The sequence below is a fragment of the Pleurodeles waltl genome, chromosome 1_1, assembly GCF_031143425.1.
Source record: "Pleurodeles waltl isolate 20211129_DDA chromosome 1_1, aPleWal1.hap1.20221129, whole genome shotgun sequence".
Lineage (NCBI taxonomy): Eukaryota > Metazoa > Chordata > Amphibia > Caudata > Salamandridae > Pleurodeles > Pleurodeles waltl.
Genome location: NC_090436.1, coordinates 855,098,491 through 855,117,644, shown reverse-complemented (window position 1 = coordinate 855,117,644; position 19,154 = coordinate 855,098,491).

Here is a 19,154-nt window from a genome sequence, read left to right as displayed (position 1 = left end):
GAGATGAAGGCCCCAGCGGAGCGGTGCTTGACAGGAAGGGCCCAGCGGAGCTGTGCTTGAGATGAAGGGCCCAGCGGAGCGGTGCTTGACAGGAAGGGCCCAGCGGAGCGGTGCTTGAGATGAAGGCCCCAGCGGAGCGGTGCTTGACAGGAAGGGCCCAGCGGAGCGGTGCTTGACAGGAAGGGCCCAGCGGAGCGGTGCGTGAGATGAAGGGCCCAGCGGAGCGGTGCTTGAGATGAAGGGCCCAGCGGAGCGGTGCTTGACAGGAAGGGCCCAGCGGAGCGGTGCTTGAGATGAAGGCCCCAGCGGAGCGGTGCTTGACAGGAAGGGCCCAGCGGAGCGGTACTTGAGACGGAGGGGCCCTGTTCAGCGGTGCCTGTCTTGGCGGGGCCCTCTTCAGCGGTGGCTGTCTTGGCGGGGCCCTGTTCAGCGGTGGCTGTCTTGACGGGGCCCTCTTCAGCGGTGCCTGTCTTGGCGGGGCCCTGTTCAGCGGTGGCTGTCTTGGCGGGGCCCTGTTCAGCGGTGGCTGTCTTGGTCGGGCCCTCTTCAGCGGTGGCTGTCTTGGCGGGGCCCTCTTCAGCGGTGCTCTTCATGGCGGGGCCCTGTTCAGAGGTGCCTGTCTTGGCGGGGCCCTGTTCAGCGGTGCTCTTCACGGCGGGGCCCTCTTCAGCGGTGCCTGTCTTGACGGGGCCCTCTTCAGCGGTGCCTGTCTTGGCAGGGCCCTGTTCAGCAGTGCCTGTCTTGGCGGGGCCCTGTTCAGCGGTGCCTGTCTTGGCGGGGCCCTGTTCAGCGGTGCCTGTCTTGGCGGGGCCCTGTTCAGCGGTGCCTGTCTTGGCGGGGCCCTGTTCAGCGGTGCCTGTCTTGGCGGGGCCCTGTTCAGCGGTGCTCTTCACGGCGGGGCCCTCTTCAGCGGTGCCTGTCTTGGCGGGGCCCTCTTCAGCGGTGCTTGTCCTGTCATTCAAGGGAGCCAGACCTGGCGAAGACTCCCCGCTTAGTCGCCCTCCGACCTTGCAGTAGCGGGGCCCTCCTGTGATGGAGTCTTGTGCCCGTGGGTGTCGTCCGTCACACCCGGTATGGGGCTGGTGGGGCCCTCCTGGTGCGCTCGGCTGCTGCCTGTCTTCTCGGCCCTGCTGCCCTTGCCCTCCTTCGCTGCAGCTCTCGGGCCCTTGCCTCCCTTAGATGATGTGGCAGGTGACGTGGCAAGGCCACTCTCCGTGGTGGCAGCCATCTCAGGTTTTTCGCGCCGGCCCTTAAGTTTTCTTGTCCTCTTCCCAGGGGGTGGGCTGGCTGTCCCCTTGCTGCTGGCCGATGTTCCTTCCCTAGGAGCTGGTGGACTCCAATAGCCCTGCACTATGGTGACACTAGATGCAGGGCTGGTGGTGGCTGAGGTGCTCTTTGGACTCTTATGAGATGGAGGGGGTGGGTCAGGTGATGCAAAGAGGTTAATTTTGGAGAGGAAAAGTTTTTTAGGAGCAATGGGAACGGTAGGTGCAGTGGGTATGGGAGTGGAGGAAGAGGATGTGGTTGTGGGAGAGTCAAGTGTGCTGTCTTTGGGTGCAGGTGCATGGGCTGGAGGCTGTCGTGAGGTGGATGGCTGTTGGGTGGGTGGCTGCCTGCGTTTGTGTGCTTTGGAAGAGGGGGTGACAGACACAGTGGGAGAGGACACAGGGGACGTGTAAATGGCAGTGGGGGTGGTGACTGCACGTGTGCTGACTGTAATGGAGGGTGTGCTGGTGATGGAAGTACTGGCTAATGGTGGTGTGCATGCAGGTGTGAGTGGAGACGTCACAGGGAGGGAGGAGGGAGATGAGGAGGAGGGGGACACAGAGGTGGTAGTGACTGTTGGCATGTCTGCATCTGGATGTTGTTTGTGTGAATGCTTGTGGGATCTGTGGTGCTTATGTCTGGATGACCTGCCCTTGGGTGTTGAGGTGTGTGCAGGCTGGTCTGATGGTGTGGATGGGATAGGCTGAGGAACAGGAGACTGGGACTGGGTGGAGGGAGTTAGAAGAGGGAGGCTGGAGACAGGGACAATGGCTGCCGTCAGTGCTGAGGCCAGAGCGTTGAACGATCGCTGATGGGCAGCCTGACCCGAATGAATGCCCTCCAGGTATGCATTGCTCAGATGCACCTCCCTTTCCACCCCCTGGATGGCATTCAAAAGGGTAGACTGCCCAAAAATGAGCGTCCGGAGGAGGTCAATGACCTCCTCACTGAGGGCAGCAGGGGTAATTGGGGCAGGGCCTGAGGTGCCTGGGGCGAAGGAGAAGCCCGCCTTGGTGTGCGAGCGGGCACGGGGCGAACGCTGAGGGGCTGCTTGGAGGGCGGAGCTGGTGCGCTGGGTGGCGGCTGTACATGTAGTTCGGTGGGCACGGATGTTGCCGCCGCCGCAAGGGAGCTCCCTTCCGAGGACGTGTCGGTGTCGCTGACGTCTCCACGGGTCCCCGTTGTGGAGCTCCCCTCGCCCTCCGTCTCACTGCTGAACTCGGAGTCCGTTGCATGGCCCTCCGGGGCCATGTGAGATGCAGCTCCCTCGTGCGCCGATGCCACTTCTCCTCCGCCTGATGATGCTAATGCACACATGCACAGGGAGAAAAAGAAAATGGGTGGGGGGGAAAAATGAAGACAGGTTGAGTGCATGCATTGGCAACACCGTTGGCGGAGAGGACAGACACAGAAGCCCCCTGAACTACGCTGCGCAATCGGGGAACACTACTCAGTTCTTGTGACTAGGCCTACAGGTCTATGGACGACAAGTGCACACATGGGTGATGCAGGACCATGGATAGCTGTACTTGGCACCCTACAGAGGTGGGGGGCGGGGGCACAGGGACATGGCTAACGGAGGGGACTAGCCTACAGAAAGCGCCCTGGCCTTGAGTTACCCACAGCCCTCCTCCCCCACCCAGACACCTCCACTGCGTGCAAAGATAGCAGAATGTGCTGATACTCACCCCCTTGTGTCTGCTGTGATGTCCTCACGCGCCCATCCAAATCGGGGTAGGCCACCGCCAGGATCCGGGACATCAGGGGGGTCAATTGGCGGCTGGCACCCCTCCTACGTTGGGAGGCCATCCCCAGCAGAGACTCGGGGGTCTTTCTGGTCCCGCGGCGGATGTCCTCCCACCTCTTTCGGCAGTGGGTGCCCCATCTGTTGTGGACCCCCAGGGCCCGGACGTCCTTGGCGATGGCACGCCAAATGTCGACCTTCTGATGGGCGCTGACCTATTTGACATGTACAGGGTGGGAAAGGAAAAATCATCACTTTTCAGCATGGTAGATGTGAGTGGCCCCCCCTCCCCAACCTTGCCATGTGGCACATGTTCCCATCTGTCGTGCGTTGCACTCCTCATTCGCTCCCCTCCCCACCATCTTACATACACCCCACTCAACACAGGCATAGCCCATTCAGCGTGCACCCTGTGTACTAACCTGTTGGTCTGGAGGACCGTAGCGCATACTGGGGGAGGACCCCATCAACAAGTTTCTCCAATTCTTCGGAAGTGAAGGCAGGGGCCCTTTCCCCAGTCGCAGCAGCCATTGTATCTCCCAGACCGAGGTCACAGCAGCACCTGCAGTATAGGTTCTCTCCTGTGGATGATCAGGTCTCGAGTGCTTAATCAGATAGAAAATGGCGGTCACGCCCGCGGCGGAGCATACCGCGGCGGTGCGTACCACGACCGCCGGCGCACATCGTCATTGGCTCCTGAGACCCATAGGGTTCAATGTTAACCAATGCTGCTTTGCGCCGCGGTCTTCGACCGCCTACCGCCACGGTGTGCCACGCCAGCGCAGTGACCTCACATCCCACTGTCACACTTCACAGGTCAGGCAGCCGCCATTTCAAGGGCCCACATGGCATGATTTCTACTGCGTCACACAGGCCTAGGCCTTGCATTGCCACTCATACAAGCCATTCCATGCATAGCGAATCGTGTACTGTGCAAGCTGTGTGTACGAACCTGTGGGTTGCTTGACTCTGTGCTCCATGTTGTCCTTCCTAGGCACCGTCCACTGGGACTTGCGAGGAGAAGGATGAATCCTCCCGTGTACCGACCGCTGGTGGACCTGTCGACAATGGAAGAACGACATATCATACTTACATACCGCCTTGACAGAGCAACTATACATGAACTATGTGCCCAGCTGGAGCCAGACCTGATGTCCCCCATCCGCCAACCCACAGGGATTCCCCCTCTGGTGCAGGTTCTGTCAGTACTCCATTTTTTGGCAAGTGGGTCGTTTCAGACAACAGTGGCCATATCATCTGGGATGTCTCAGCCTATGTTTTCCAAGGTTTTGTTCAGAGTGTTGTCTGCCCTGATGAAATACATGCGGAGATACATTATTTTCCCTGAGGTGGACGAATTGGCTACAGTGAAGGGTGATTTCTATGCCCTTGGACATATCCCCAACATCATTGGGGTCATTGATGGGACCCATGTGGCTTTGGTTCCCCCCAAAGACAGTGAGCAGGTGTGCCGAAACAGGAAAAGTTATCATTCGATGAATGTCCAGGTGGTCTGTTTGGCTGACCAGTACATCTCCCATGTAAATGCCAAGTTTCCTGGGTCAGTGCATGACGCGTATGTCATGCGAAATAGCAGCATCCCTTATGTGATGGAACAGCTACAGAGACACCGTGTGTGGCTAATTGGTGACTCTGGTTACCCCAACCTGTCGTGGCTACTGAACCCAGTGAGGAATCCCAGGACAAGGGCAGAGGAACGCTACAATGAGGCCCATGGGCAAACTAGGAGGATCATAGAAAGGACCTTCGGGGTCCTGAAGGCCAGGTTTAGGTGCCTGCATGTGACAGGGGGATCCCTCATGTACTCACCAAAGAAGGTGTGCCAGATCATCGTGGCCTGCTGTATGCTTCACAATCTTGCATTGCGACGCCAGGTGCCTTTTCTGCAGGAGGATGGTCCAGATGGTGGTGTTGTTGCAGCTGTGGAGCCTGTGGAGAGTGAAGAAGAGGAAGACGACGGGGACGACACGGACAACAGGGATACAGTCATACAACAATACTTTCAGTAGCACACAGGTAAGAAACAGCCACCCCAATTTACATTTACTTGAGGCCTCATGCGTCTCCACTGTCTGTGTTTCCCCCCAGTTCCTGTAAACTGATTTGTGACTTTCTCTCCCCTTTTCAGAGCTGTATGACCCACTGCCTGACTTCAGCTTTGTTTGCCCATGGACTAAAGCTTATTGAAATTGGTATGTTGTCATCACAAAGTAACTGGACATTATTGAACCGTTATGTGTAATACATTTGTTAAGAATACAAGCAGACTCCTGTTTATTTAAGTGGAATAAGTGGTTTATTTAAAGTGCTAGATATAGGTAAAAGATTGGGAAGCGGGGATGGGTGGGGGTGGAGTAATGTCCATGGCAGAGTCCAGTTCTCAGTCGCACAGGTGCATTGTCCATATGCCTGTGGAAGGATGGAGCAGGGGCAGTTCAAGGTTGGACAGGGTGAGAAGGTGGGACTGTGGGATGACATCAGGGGGTATCTTAGGCTGGCGGGGATCTTGCAATCCTACTCTGTCTTCTTATGAGATCTCAGGTTCCGCTTGCGAGGTGGTTCTTCTTCTGCAGGAGGTGGGGTTCTGGTGGCCTGTCATTGTGTGGGGGCCTCCTGTCTACTGGCGCCGGCGGAGGTGGTAGGCTGTTCCTGGCCTGGGCTAGTGACAGGGGCCCTTTGGGGTGCCACATGGTCCCGCAATGTGGTGACGATCTGGGTAAGGGCCAGGACGATGGTCCCCATTGCGGAACCGATGTTCCTCAGTTCCTCCCTGAACCCCATGTACCGTTCCTCCTGCAGTTCCTGGATCTCCTGGAACCGGGCCAGTACCGTTGCCATCGTCTCCTGGGAGCAGTGGTATGCTCCCATGATGGTGGAGAGGGCCTCTTGGAGAGTCGGTTCCCCGGGCCTGACCCCCCCCTGTCGCACAGCAGCCCTCCCAGTTCCCCTGTGTTCCTGGGCCTCTGTCCCCTGGCCGGTGTGCCCACTACCACTGCCCCCAGGTCCCTGTTGTTGTTGGGGTGGTGGGTCAACCTGGGTGCCCTGTAGTGGTGGACACACCGCTGATTTACGTGCCCTGGAGACAGAGGCATGGGCCCGCTGGGTGGGAGCTGTGCTGGTGTTCCCAGAGGGGGTTGGGTCTGGTGTAGCCTGTGGCTGTCTGTGGGGAACCGACTGTCCAGAGGTCCCCGATGGGCCGGGCTGGTCGTCTGGCTCTAGGGAGACAGAGCTGCTGTCATCGCTGGGGGCCTCTTCTGGGGGTGGGATGGACATCTCTGGACCCTCTGTGGCGGTGTGGTGGCGTTCGGGTCCTGCAGGGGTATAAAGGTATGGTTATTGCTTCTGTGTGTGGGATTTCGTGTGATGGGTGGGTGTCCGTGTACCCAAGTGCAGGCATTCCCTTGTGGGGGCTTTGGTGATGGGTGGCCATGCTTTGGGGTCGCATGCAGGGCTAGGTGTTGGGGTGGGTGGGTTGTGATGGTGAGCCTTTTGCTAGGTGTTGGTGTGATGGGGGTGGGGGTGAGGGTGGGGGTATGATTTGGAATGCAGGGGGGGTGGGGGTGGAAAGCAGTAGTGAAGATTTGACTTACCAGAGTCCATTCCTCCGCCTACTCCTGCGAGGCCCTCAGGATGCAGGATGTGCAAGACTTCCTCCTCCCACGTGGTAAATTCTGGGGGAGTAGGTGGGGGTCTGCCGCCAGTCTTCTGCAACGCTATGTTGTGCCTTGATACCATGGAACGCACCTTCCCCCGTAGGTCGTTCCATCTCTTCCTGATGTCCTCCCGATTGCGTGGATGCTGTCCCACCGTGTTGACCCTGTCCACTATCCTTTGCCATAGCTCCATCTTCCTGGCAATTGTGGTGTGCTGCACCTGTGCCCCGAAGAGCTGGGGCTCTACACGGACTATTTCCTCCACCATGACCCTGAGTTCGGCGTCACTGAACCTGGGGTGTCTTTGGGGTGCCATGGGGTGGTGTGGTTGAGGTGTGGGGTGGCGTTTGTGGTGATGAGTGTGGTGCGTGTGGTGTTTGGTGCGTGGATTCTGTGTGGGTGATGGTGTTGTGTGCCGCTGTGTTGTGGGATTCTCTATTCTGTGCTCTGTCTCTAGCCTTCGGCAATGATTTCGGCTGGTAGGGGCTTGTGGGTGATGTGGGTGTGTGTTTTATATTGTGTTGGGTGTGTGGGAGTGGTGTTAGTACTGTATGTGTATCAGGTATGTGTATATCGAAGTGACCAATGTGGCAGAGTTTTCTATGGGTGTGTGTATTTTGACCGCGGCGGTGTGTACCGCCAATGGAATACCGCGTTTGAAAGACCGCCGCGTGGATTTGTGGGTCGGAATGGTATGGGCGTATTTCTGTTGGCGTGACGGTGGAGGTTTGGTCAGCGCCATTTTTTCGCTGACCTTTGGTGTGGCGGATTATTGAGGATGTCGGGTTTTCGGCGGTTTGGCAGTTGCGGGTCAGAATGACCGTGGCGGTTTACCGCGGCGGTGTTGTGGCAGTCTTCTGACCGGCGGTAAGCGCCTTTTACCGCCGAGGTCAGAATGACCCCCATAGTTTGTGCTTCCTGCAACTCATCCACTCTATCAGGAGAGAGCACCGCTGCTCACTCTACTGCCAACAGGGCCAATTTAGCTTTTGTGATTTCTTGTGTGAACACCCTACAGATTACCACTGTGGTTTTACTGCATAACCCTTTGTAACAAACTTAAGGGTTTCCCACTGTAATGGGGGGGGGAGGGGGTTAGGGGAGGTTCCTGTGTTATCCGGAAAAAATATGTCATTGTGTTCAGACAATGTCTGATGGAACTTCTCCCTTTTATTGTGGTTTCTAGCCAAATAAGCTGCATGGTGTTAATATATCCAGTACGTAGTCAGGACCAGAGTACAGTGAGCAATCTGGCCTCCAAGTGCAGCCCTCAAGGCAGGAAAGAAACCATAAGGTCCACAATTATAAGTTCCAAAGGCATCCCGTGGAGGCAGTCCTACAGTACTCATGAGAAGTACGGCTTCAGCCACAGCAAATGGGGCTCACCCCAAATCGGCTGTATATGCGGTAAAGGGTGGTAATGAGGGGGTGTCAGAACCAAGCTCCTCAAATAAGGGAATCATCCCCTGAAATGATGGATTCTGAGGAAAGCAATTGTGTTGATGCCAATTCCCTTTGCAAGGAGGCCACAGCTACGACTGCACTCCCCTGCTCTCTCAGGGTATGTGCAAGCGATGGCATGCCACTTTGTGGTCTCCAGATGCATAACTTTGGAACTGTGGATGCTATTCGAATCCAGTTCGGGAGCACTTGGTGAGGGAGACTGGAAGTGACTAAGGGCCAGATGTAGCAAAGTTTTGCGAGTCGCAAATGGCCCGAATCACTATTTGCGACTGTGCAAAATCGGAAATGGGATGCAAAAATCCCATTTCCGACTCGCAAAAAGCGATGCGAGCCGTTACCGACTCGCAAAATTTGCAACCCCATTTTGCGACCCGCAAATAGGAAGTCGCAATTTGCGAGTCGCAAACCATATGCAATTGCAACTCGCAAATTGCGACTAGTCGTAAAAAGCCCAGTTTGCATGTCCCATTTACCACTAACTCAGAGCAGGTGGTAATCATTACCAAAGTATAAAAGGAGACCCAGAAGGCATCTGGGTTACTCAAGATGGCGGAGATATACCTGATAGCAGTGAGGAGGAGAGTCCACGCAGCCCAGCAGAGGAGGAGGAAGAGCCACAGACAGGAGAAGATTTATAGAACAAGGCAGACTCTTTTCCAGCAAACTGAGGAAGAGATATACGATAAATACCGCCTTAGCAGCGCAGCCATACTAGAATTAATTGAATTACTAAAACCACAGCTAGAACACCAGACTCTGCGCGGCTGCGCCATCCCTACGCATGTGCAAGTGCTATGCTCACTGCACCTCTTGGCCTCAGGGAGCTATCAGGGGGTCATTGCTGTGGCAGGTGCGGTATCTCAAAGTGCAGTGTCAAGGTTCCTCAGGGCCTTCCTAGATGCCATACTCACACACATGTCTCACTTCATATACCTACCCAGGAATGAGGCAGAAATTAACAGCACCAAGCTGGACTTTTACCGGATTTCCAACTTTCCCCATGTCATAGGATGTGTAGATGGGACACATATTCAAATATGCCCCCCTGCAAACCTGGAACATCTGTTCCACAACAGAAAGTGTACCCACTCACTCAATATTCAGGTTGTTTGTGACGCCCATTATGTCATCACTGACATTGTTGCAAAATTCCCAGGCAGTACCCATGACTTCTAAATTTTTAGGCACAGTGGGATACACCAACGCCTGGAACGTGGGGAGTTTGGAGACGGATACCTCCTAGGTAGAGCTGCATACACCTTGCAGACATACACACAGGTCACTGTGCACACCAACCAGGACTTTCTAACAGTGTAATGTTTGTGCCCAACAGGTGACAGTGCATATGCTCTACGGCCATGGATAATGACTCCGTTCTTAACACCCAGCAATGATTCAGAGAGGCGATACAACAGTGCACATAAGAGGACCAGGAACCTGATTGAACGCACCTTCGGATTACTGAAAGCAAGATTCAGATGCCTCCACCGCAGTGGAGGTGCCCTCCAGTATACCCCCATTACAGCATTCAAAATTGTTGTTGCATGCGCCATCCTGCACAATATTGCCACCCGACGTGGGCTACCTCTCACCCCTGCAGACCCAGATCCTGAGGATGAAGAGCAAGAGCAACCACATCGCCATCATGGGGATCGGAGTATAGCTAATCAAGGCAGACTGAGACGGGAACACATCACAAACCAATACTTTGGAAGGTACGTGTCAACTTCAACCATACTCACCTACTGACCAAAAACTCCATTTGTCAAGTGGAACAAAAAAACTATTTAATATGTGCAGAAATACAACTATTTACAAATACTAACTGTTCATGGTCATCTAAATGCAAACCATGCATGGGGCACATTGCTGTCATGTGCACCAACATCAGGGACAGGGTTTTGTCTATGTCCTACGGCGGCCTCTGCCAGCCTGGCTGGTCCCTGGTGGTTCTGCAGTGCTCTGCCTGGTACTCCCACTCCGGAGCACCCTAGTGTCACTGGCAGAGACACTGCTCACTGTAGAGCCCTCCTCGCTGTCCTGGGGTGTGTCCCCTGTGTCCCTGGACAGATGCCGTGCCTCAATTAAGTCAATCACGTGTGTGATCCGGCCCAGGCCTCTAGCCACATCCCCTGCAAAATGGCCCATTTCTACTTGGAGGCCAACTGTCCTTCTCGACAGGCCAGTGGTGTTAACAGCCAGTCTGCCAATTGATGTGGCCATCCTGTCAAGCCTCTGTAGCAGCTGACGGTCCCTGCCGCCCACCCTCGCCCTGTGCCAGTAGTCCTGCCACCAGATCCCTCATGGACATGGCTAGGTCCCCAGTGTTTGTGGCAATCACGTCTATTCGGGAATTTAGCTGCTGCATGCTGGCCTCGTTGTTTCTGACAAAGCGGTGCAGCACACCACTAATCCGCCCTAATATATTGTTTTGCAGGCGCTGACCACGGAGCAGCTGTGCCTCGCTGTTGGTGGTAGATGGACGGCCGGACGCAGCCTGCAACCCTGCTCTCCTGTACCTGCATCGCCTGCGCAGTGGTGGATGCCCTGTGTGCTCTACTGTGGCCCTCCTGCCTGTTGCTGGTGCAGCCTCCTGAAACACATTTGCAGCAGGTGTGGACATCACAGGGATGGTGTTGGTCGTGCAGGTGGAAGTGGTGGCAGCTCCTGTGCTGTCCTCATGGGGCTGGCTGCTGTTGCTTGTGGTGGTGTCTTGTGGGAGACCTGTGGGACATGGGGAGCAGACTGTCAGTGTCTACTATCTGTTGCACACTTCCTAATAAACATTTGCCTATGAACTGCCTACTTGACTACATTTCCCATAATGCATCATTCTGGTGTTTGCTATCCTGAAATGGAGCTATCTTGGTTGAGCATGCCCCTGTGTACATGGTGGGTGGGGGTATGTCATTGATAGGGGTACAGGCATATCACATGGTACTCACCAGTTGATGTAGTGGGCTCAGAGGTGTCCAGATCTCCAAATCCTGACACTGCCTCCTGCTCCAGGGTCTCCTCCACCCTTTCTTCCAGGGGTGTGAGTGGTGGTACGGATGATGGTCCCCCTCCTGTGCCTGTCATCTCCCAGAGCCTTTCTGCCACCCTCTCCTTGGTCAGGGAGCGGAGGTCATTCCACCGTTTTTTTATCTCTTCCACACTCCTGTGGCTCACCCCCAGGGAGTTCACTTTTTCTTGGATCTCCTGCCAGAGTTGTTTTTTGGTGGCTTCTGGCACATTGAGGGCTGCCTTTCCGAAGAGTTCATCATAGTTCTGACAGCATTCTTCTGTCAGCACCTCCAGCTCCTTCTCAGAGAATTTTAGTTTTCGTTTTCTAGGTGTTTCAGCCATTGTAGCTGCTGTTCCTCCTGTTTGCAGTTCAGCAGTTTAAAATGGGTGTGGTCCTCCCTCCTCCCAGGTGTATTTGTAAACTTCCTGGCTGTGATGTCATCATCATGTGCCAGGAAGTGTTTCCAGAGTGTTCTGGAGTGGTTTCTGGAGTGTTCTGCAGCACCTGCAATCAATTTACATGGTACTCGCAATTTGCGACACCCACTCGCAAATTGCGAGTTCGTTTTTTGCGCGGTCGCAAAAAGCGACCTCTCAAACAGCGGACTCGCTATCTGTGTTGCGACTCCGGGTGCGAGTCGCAAATTGTTCACGGACATTGTACCTGCATTCCTATTAGCGACACGCAATTTGCGAGTCGCACATACTCGCAAATTGCGAGTCACTATTTTTTTTGTACCTACATCTGGCCCTAAGTGCCCCTCATCAAAGGCTTCCACCCAGTCCCATGCTGCTTCTGTTTACTGAAAAAATGGGTACGATGGCTGTCCGAAATGCATAGTTTGGCAGGGAACCTTAAAGCGTATTTAAGTCCCATGTCTCACAATTTCTCCTTCACCTGTGTAAATTATGCCCTCAGGCGCCAGACTGCCAGTGTATAATCTGGAAAAAACATCACTTTTGTAGTGTCAAAACAGACAGCACCTTTGTCACAAGCTGCTGCTAGAATCACATCAAGTTTATGATAATTCAGTAGTCTTGCAATGGGTCTGGGCATGCCACTAAGAGGGGCTGTGCAGAACAGGGACCCTGTGAGCCTGTTCGAGCACAAAATTGGGGGATAGTGCACAGATCGCAACATCAGGTTGTATCCAGCATTTTAGAAATGTGTCATGGTTGCTCCCCTCCTCTCCTTCCAGCTGGCCTAATATCTGTACAATATTATGGCAAGAGCAACCTCTGCATCATCCAGCTTCCCCTCTGCTAGTCGCAGCCGTTCCAGAACTGATTGTGTCTGGTTTACAGTATGTTCAGCAGAAAGCCACAGTTCTGCTACAACTTGGGTATTTGCATATATTGTTTCTGAGAGTTTCTGCTGGTTTTCTCCGAGGATCGCCACATCATTGGTAAAAGAGTCAAATTTGGCTTCAAAGGCTGCACTGGATTCAACAATAGGTACCAAAATCCTGTCCAGTTTATCAGAGGGGGCACTCCATTGAGGTACGGGCCAGCCTCTAGATGGGGTCTGTAGTAGTCACCATGCATTTCTCCTGTGTTGAGTCAAGTAGTGGAGGAGGCAGTGGTCAGAGGTCAGGTGGTGAAGCTCTCTGTCATTTGTCCCCCCTACTTCATTTGGCCAGAGGAGGTGCCATCGCTAGGTGCTGAACAGCGTGGTCAACAATACAAACGGACCCAGTAATTCAGCAAGAGGCACCTACGTGGTAAAATGGCCGGGGACCTGCCTCATCCACATAGCGTTTGGGCAGCAACTTGTGGAGGCACAAGCAGTCCTAGTCGTAGCAGTCAATGCATGCAATCACACTATCTCATCCCCAGGACCCCTGCATCAAACTCCACTAAGGGCCCACTCTGTTGCAGTGCCTGACTGGATACCCTAGCTCCGTTATCCTCCTCCTGAGGGATGACAGTGCCGGACATCCAATGCCATTCAAACCTACTGCCTACATCGCCACTCAGGAGCCTGTACTTGGCCCAAAGGCAGTTGGAGGCAGATGCCAGGTGGATCAAGGAGTGTCTCTATCTCACATCCACCATGATTGGTAGTCCAGCCCCCCCAGACATGTCTGATATTCTAGAGTGCATCTATTTCATGTACATTTACAGGGGCATAAGAGAATGGCACAAAAGGCACCACTCTTCACATTTCCACAGAGTTAATGCATGTGGGCAAATATCATTGGTGAATGTGTAACTAGCCAAGTGCATGGTTAGCACTTCATGATTCGGTTTACGGACAGATCTTTACCAAATGAGTATCTATTTGCTTGAAGTCCATAAGACAATATCTTGCTTGCGCATTATTAACAAAATGCAGATTGTGGATTTGCTCCTGAATTTACATGTGCACACTGAAATGATGCTATTGCGTTTGAACCAAAATTGCAATGACTAAACATTGTGTTTTTTTGGCCTGTAATAACTAGGCCTCAATTTAGGCCTAGGCACCATGTTGTTAAAAATGGATGTCTCCTCCTACATATTTACTGTTCATCATTTCTGCTGCACACAGTCAAGCGGAGTTATGTTTGTTTATTTCCATTGACATTTTATTGCTGTTCTCAAAGAAAAACATTTCGACACGGACACAGATATGTTGCTTTTGCCATAGACCTTTTTCTAGCTTACTGTACTTCACTCATTCACAATGGTTTGCTGTTGTTCTTGTAACTAGTTTGCTCTGCAATATCCACATGACATTAGCATAGACTGGGCAGAATCGATATTCATGTAGTGGGATAGTGCCTAGATGCTACGACAGCTTGACAACCGCTGCAACTGCATGCACACAGCCTGGTAAAGCAGCTGCAAACTGGGTCCATAGTAGCTGAAAAATATGCTACTGGGAGGTTTACACCTCTATGGACCTGAGTCAAGACAGACAAAGAGCATGCATCATGCTCATGACAAAACAATGTGAAGGGTTTTGTGTAGTCAGGCACACCCAAAGCCGAAGCTTTGCACAGACTCTCTCTCAATTCAGGAAACGCTTTTATGCAAGCCTGGTCTAACACTAGGGGATCAGTGACCTCATTGTGTCAGCTTCTGCAATGGCTTGGAAATGACTGAAAAATTGGGAATCCATTGGCGACAATAGCCTACCATCCCTAGGAACATCCTGCCATCTCTATGTGTGGCTGGGGGACTCATCCGCAAAATGGCTGCAACCCTTTCTCTGGATATCTTTCCCATTCCTTTCTCAACTCGGTGACCCAAGTACTTTTTCTGATAGTACTGCAATTTTAGTGGGGACACCTAATGACCATTCTTTCCCAAATGATTCAGTAAGGCAATCATGTCATACTTGCATTCATCCTTCGTTTTGGGTGCAATCAATAAGTCATCAATGTACTGTACCAATATCGATTGGAAAGGCAATTCCAACAACTCCAAATTCTTTTTCAAGATCTGATTGAACATGGAAGGTGACTCAAAAAACCCTTGAGGAATTTGGCACCAACAGTAAACTTAGTCTAAAGATTTGAAACAAAGGAGAAATTGGCTGTCCTTGTGAAGAGGCACAGAAAAGAAGGCTTATGACAAGTCTATGACAGTGAATTACTCAGCATCACATGGAATCTGAAACAGAATCACAGCTGGATTTAGCACCACGGGGCAACATTTGATCACAATCTCATTTATGTTTCTCAAATCCTGGAAAATTCAAACTTTCCCACAGGGCTTTTTCAGTCCCATTACCAGTGAATTACATGGGCTGCTCAACACCTCTTTCAGGATCCCCTGTTTCACAAATACTGCAATTATCTGAGCAACCTTTATAAGGATATCCTGTAGCATGGTATACTGGGGAATCTGAGGAAAAATTGTGTTTGGCTTTATAGGAACTTTAACTGACTCAACTTGATCAGACCGATCTCTTTCCCTGTCAAATCCCACTCTTTCTCCTTAACTGTTCCCTGTAAATCAGGAGGAAGCGTCTTCACTGTGAACACTTGAAAGAAATTAATCAGGGGGCACTCCTCATTTATTGTCTCACCCTCGGTCTCTAGAGCTGGGTCATCCTCATCGTCACTATTCGTCTGTTTCTCGATTCCATCATTTGACCAAGTAATCGAGCACCAGGTTTTACACAGAAAATCTCTTACCAGTAGGGATGCTGGACTTGAATCACAGACTACAAATTTATGCAGTCCTTTAATGTTGCCAATTTGAACCTGAACGGGTTCTGTAATCGGGTTGGTCCAATATTGATTTGCTACGCCTACAATCTGGACTGTCTTTCCTGAAAGGAGCAAATTCGGAACTTCTACAAATCATACTGTTGAGCGTGTAGCTCCTGTGTCAACCAAGAAAGAAACCTTGTGACCCATTACCTTTCCATTTACTTATGGGCCTTTCTAATCTACTTCTAGAGAAGCTGCAAGCACACATTCCTCTTCATCTGAACTCTCGCTCACCAAATCATTGTTTATTCCATTCTTACTTTGTAACAGGAATTGGTGAACTATCGTATTACTCTGGTTGGACCTGTGACCTGTTGAGGAAGCATCACCTGCTGCTGTTCCACTGGAGCTTGATGTATTTGAATTTGCTGTATAGTTACCATTGGACCCTGCTGTTGCATCGGCTGCAACTGTGTTATGTGTACACGTGACATTTGCACCTGTTGCATGGGTTGAAAATTCTGTACTTGATGCACATTACTTTGAAAATTCGGATTATGATCTCTCAGTCCTCTCATGTTTTGGAACAAATTGATGTCACTTGTTTGCTGAATGACACCTTCCTGCAACATCATCGGAAAATCTAGCTTCCAATGTCTAACCGCTCCACAAGTGTGACAAGGCAACACTTTCTTAATTCCCTGCACATAATTTTGAAACACTACAGTATTCAAATCAGGGCTACAGTTTCCATTCCTCCACGACCTACCTCTCATTTGATTCTGAAACACCACATTTCCTTGCTGCTGCTGTGGAAAATGTCCCTCCATCCCTGTTTGTGCCACTTTAATCTGCATCACCATCGCATTTTCCTTCAGCTTTCTCTGCTTCAATTCAATCTTGTCACTACAGTACTCTGCATACTGTAACACCTCATCAATCGGCTTTGCTTGCCAACAAATCAAATGACTCCTAATCATCTGGCTAATTTCAGCTCTGAATCCTTCCACAAATCTGAGCACAAAATGAATCATGTCTTTCAGCCTGATTGTCTCTGTACCACTGTAATGCCTGAACGCCTGCAACAATATCTCATAATAATACACCTGTATCGACTCCTTGGCTTCCTGAGCTGTCCTCTGACAATCAATGTTTTTGGGTGAGATTCTCGTCTTCCAATATTCAATTACTTTACTGTATAGTAATATTTAATCACTTCAGGAGATGGCACACCCGTAACCTGATCTTTCTCTGGTTCTGGTTCTTTTGTCGGCCAGTCTACACTCCTCTTACACTCCATCCACAGATCAGCTGGAACTACTATTTCTAAAAGAGTGTTCAAGTCTTCCCACAGACCCTATGCAAGTTTCACTAACCTGTCAATCTGCTGATACCATTCTACTGGCTTCTCTCTCAACCTGGGATAATCATTTGTAAATGACAGAATGTCACTTCTGCTCCAGGGGACATGAACAAAATTACCTCCTGGAATCTCTCTCATTGATAACAGTTTCACTGGATCCTTGAACTGCTGCACATTTGCAGTCAGCTCCGCAGAATCTCTTTTCCTTTTATCTCCTTTCTTTGCCCATCTGCTTTCCCATTTGTCTAAGGCTCCCCATGTCTGGACATTTTGGAGTAACTCCCTAAGGTGTGACCTCATTCTTGCAGATCTCATATGTTCAAAGTATTTTGCATCAAAATCTAACCTGTAACTCCTCTTCAAATACTTCGTTTTCTGTGTTTCTATGCCATACTTCTCAGCCAGGTATGCTAGCTTTTGATGCACATTGCTCACCTCCCTAGTAATCTTCAGGCACAAATACCTCAACACTGCCTCTGTGTAGGACTCCAATCTGTTCACACCCATACTCCCTTCCACGAGCTCACCAGCTTCCATTCCTAGTCTCATATAGTTCAAATACTCCTCTCCCTTAGGAGCACTCTGCAGGGTATTCAGCGTGTCTAACCATTCAGTTAATTGCTGAGCTGTCTAACCTTGCTGCAAAATATTGTTGGCCTTGGCATGTGGCACTTGTTGCACCACTGTATTCGGGGACTGCAGAGTCACTAATTTCAGGCTCTGACTAACATTCGACCCTTTCACAGTATCCGGAGGAACTCCGAATGGACTAAGGTCTAGCAATGATCTTGATCCGTTAAAGGTCTGACGCACAGGAGAGACTTCTTGAATATTCTCATTAAGTCCTTCCCTCATTGAACTCTGTGTACATCTGCACTATTCTTCTCTTGTGTGAACAAAGGTGTAATCGGACCAATGGTGACAGGTACAGATGCAGCATCTGGGCTTGGACTAACATTTGAGATCTGAGGTTGCGTAGTTCCCAGATGTTGACTCATCAATACAGACATATTTCTCTGGGTCCCTGTTATCAGGGTGTACTTTGGCATTACTTGTGGCTGCACTTGAGGCAGTAAAAGTGGAGTTGGCTCTTTCTGAACCAACATCAGTTTCGGAAAAAACTGACACTATTAGATTTGTGGCAGTTTCCTCTACAGGTACATCAGGATAAATTATTTGGAAACTCGGCTGTGGCACCTGTTTTTGTGCTACTGGAGTAGTAGGTGCATTGAGACTGCTCTGCATTGGGCTCTGTGTCATACTCAGATCAGCCTGTACTGGATTCATTGTTGCATTAAACTGGGTCAGAGCTGAAAGATTTATACTAGTGCTCGGACCACTATGTTGTGTTGTATACAGTGGAGGACAATTTCAAAATAACTGCAAAATAAATTCATCATCGTCTGATTCTTCCTCATATGTCAATGGTCCCTTAGACTCCTTTGGTCTGTGCTCCCTAATCTCAGAAGGGCTCCTGATTGTTTTTCTGGTAGCTTTCCTTCCTTCTCTCTCTCTGTCTTCTGTAATTGCTGGGAATAACTTAATCCCCTTTAAAGTCTCGGTTCTCCAAAATCTCTGAACATCGTCCCACCTAGCCTCCGTTAGTGTCTTCTCTGCTTTTCTCAACCTCCTCTCAAATTTCTGTTGCTGTTGCTGTTCGGCTACTAACTCCCAGATCGCTATTGCCTCGAACTGTGCTGGTCTTTGGGGGGATTTTAGGTCATACAGTACCCTCCTCAAATTCTCTAAACTCCTCAAAGTAAATGTTCTATGGACAGGAAACACTAAGCTCCCATCCTTCTCTGTCACTTTGCACCATTGTTTCAGCCAAAGACATAGCGCAGCACCCTTTTTTTCAATTACAATGTAAGCTAGTGTACCTTTTGGTGGTGCAATAGCCCCTATACTTGTTGTAATGTACGCATCTCCCCTTAAAGCACTCTTTAAAGCTTTGAAAAGCTTCATTTTCGTGATCTTTATGTTATTTAGAATCAAATCAGGAAGTGACTTTTAATCCTAGAATTCTCTTCACCCACCTCCTCAACCAATTGTGCCTCACGGACGCCTGCCAATCCGCGCGCGACTCTTCTCACTAACCAACCCATCCAAGAGTGGCTCCAATGATGTCACACTCACACGTACTTCAGCTGACAAAGTCTTGTGGCTTGTCTTTCCAAACTCAGGTTCCCACAAAACTAGTGCAAATTTATTGCGAGCACTAAACACAAATCAAAACCCAATTTGTCAGTTTACTACAGGTAATGTAACACAATCGTTTCTGAAGCTTTACGGATTTTTCACTGACGTAATTTCACAGCTACTCCTTCTTTCTCAGTTTCCCTGATTTGCAAGCAAATCTGACCCGAACATTTTGCTCTCAACTGATCAGTGGGTCTGTCCTGGTGCACATAGGACTTGCCAGATCTCAGTCGAAAAATTATTTCACTCACTTTGACTCACACTCTGACTTGTTGAGCACCCGACCAGCCTATCAA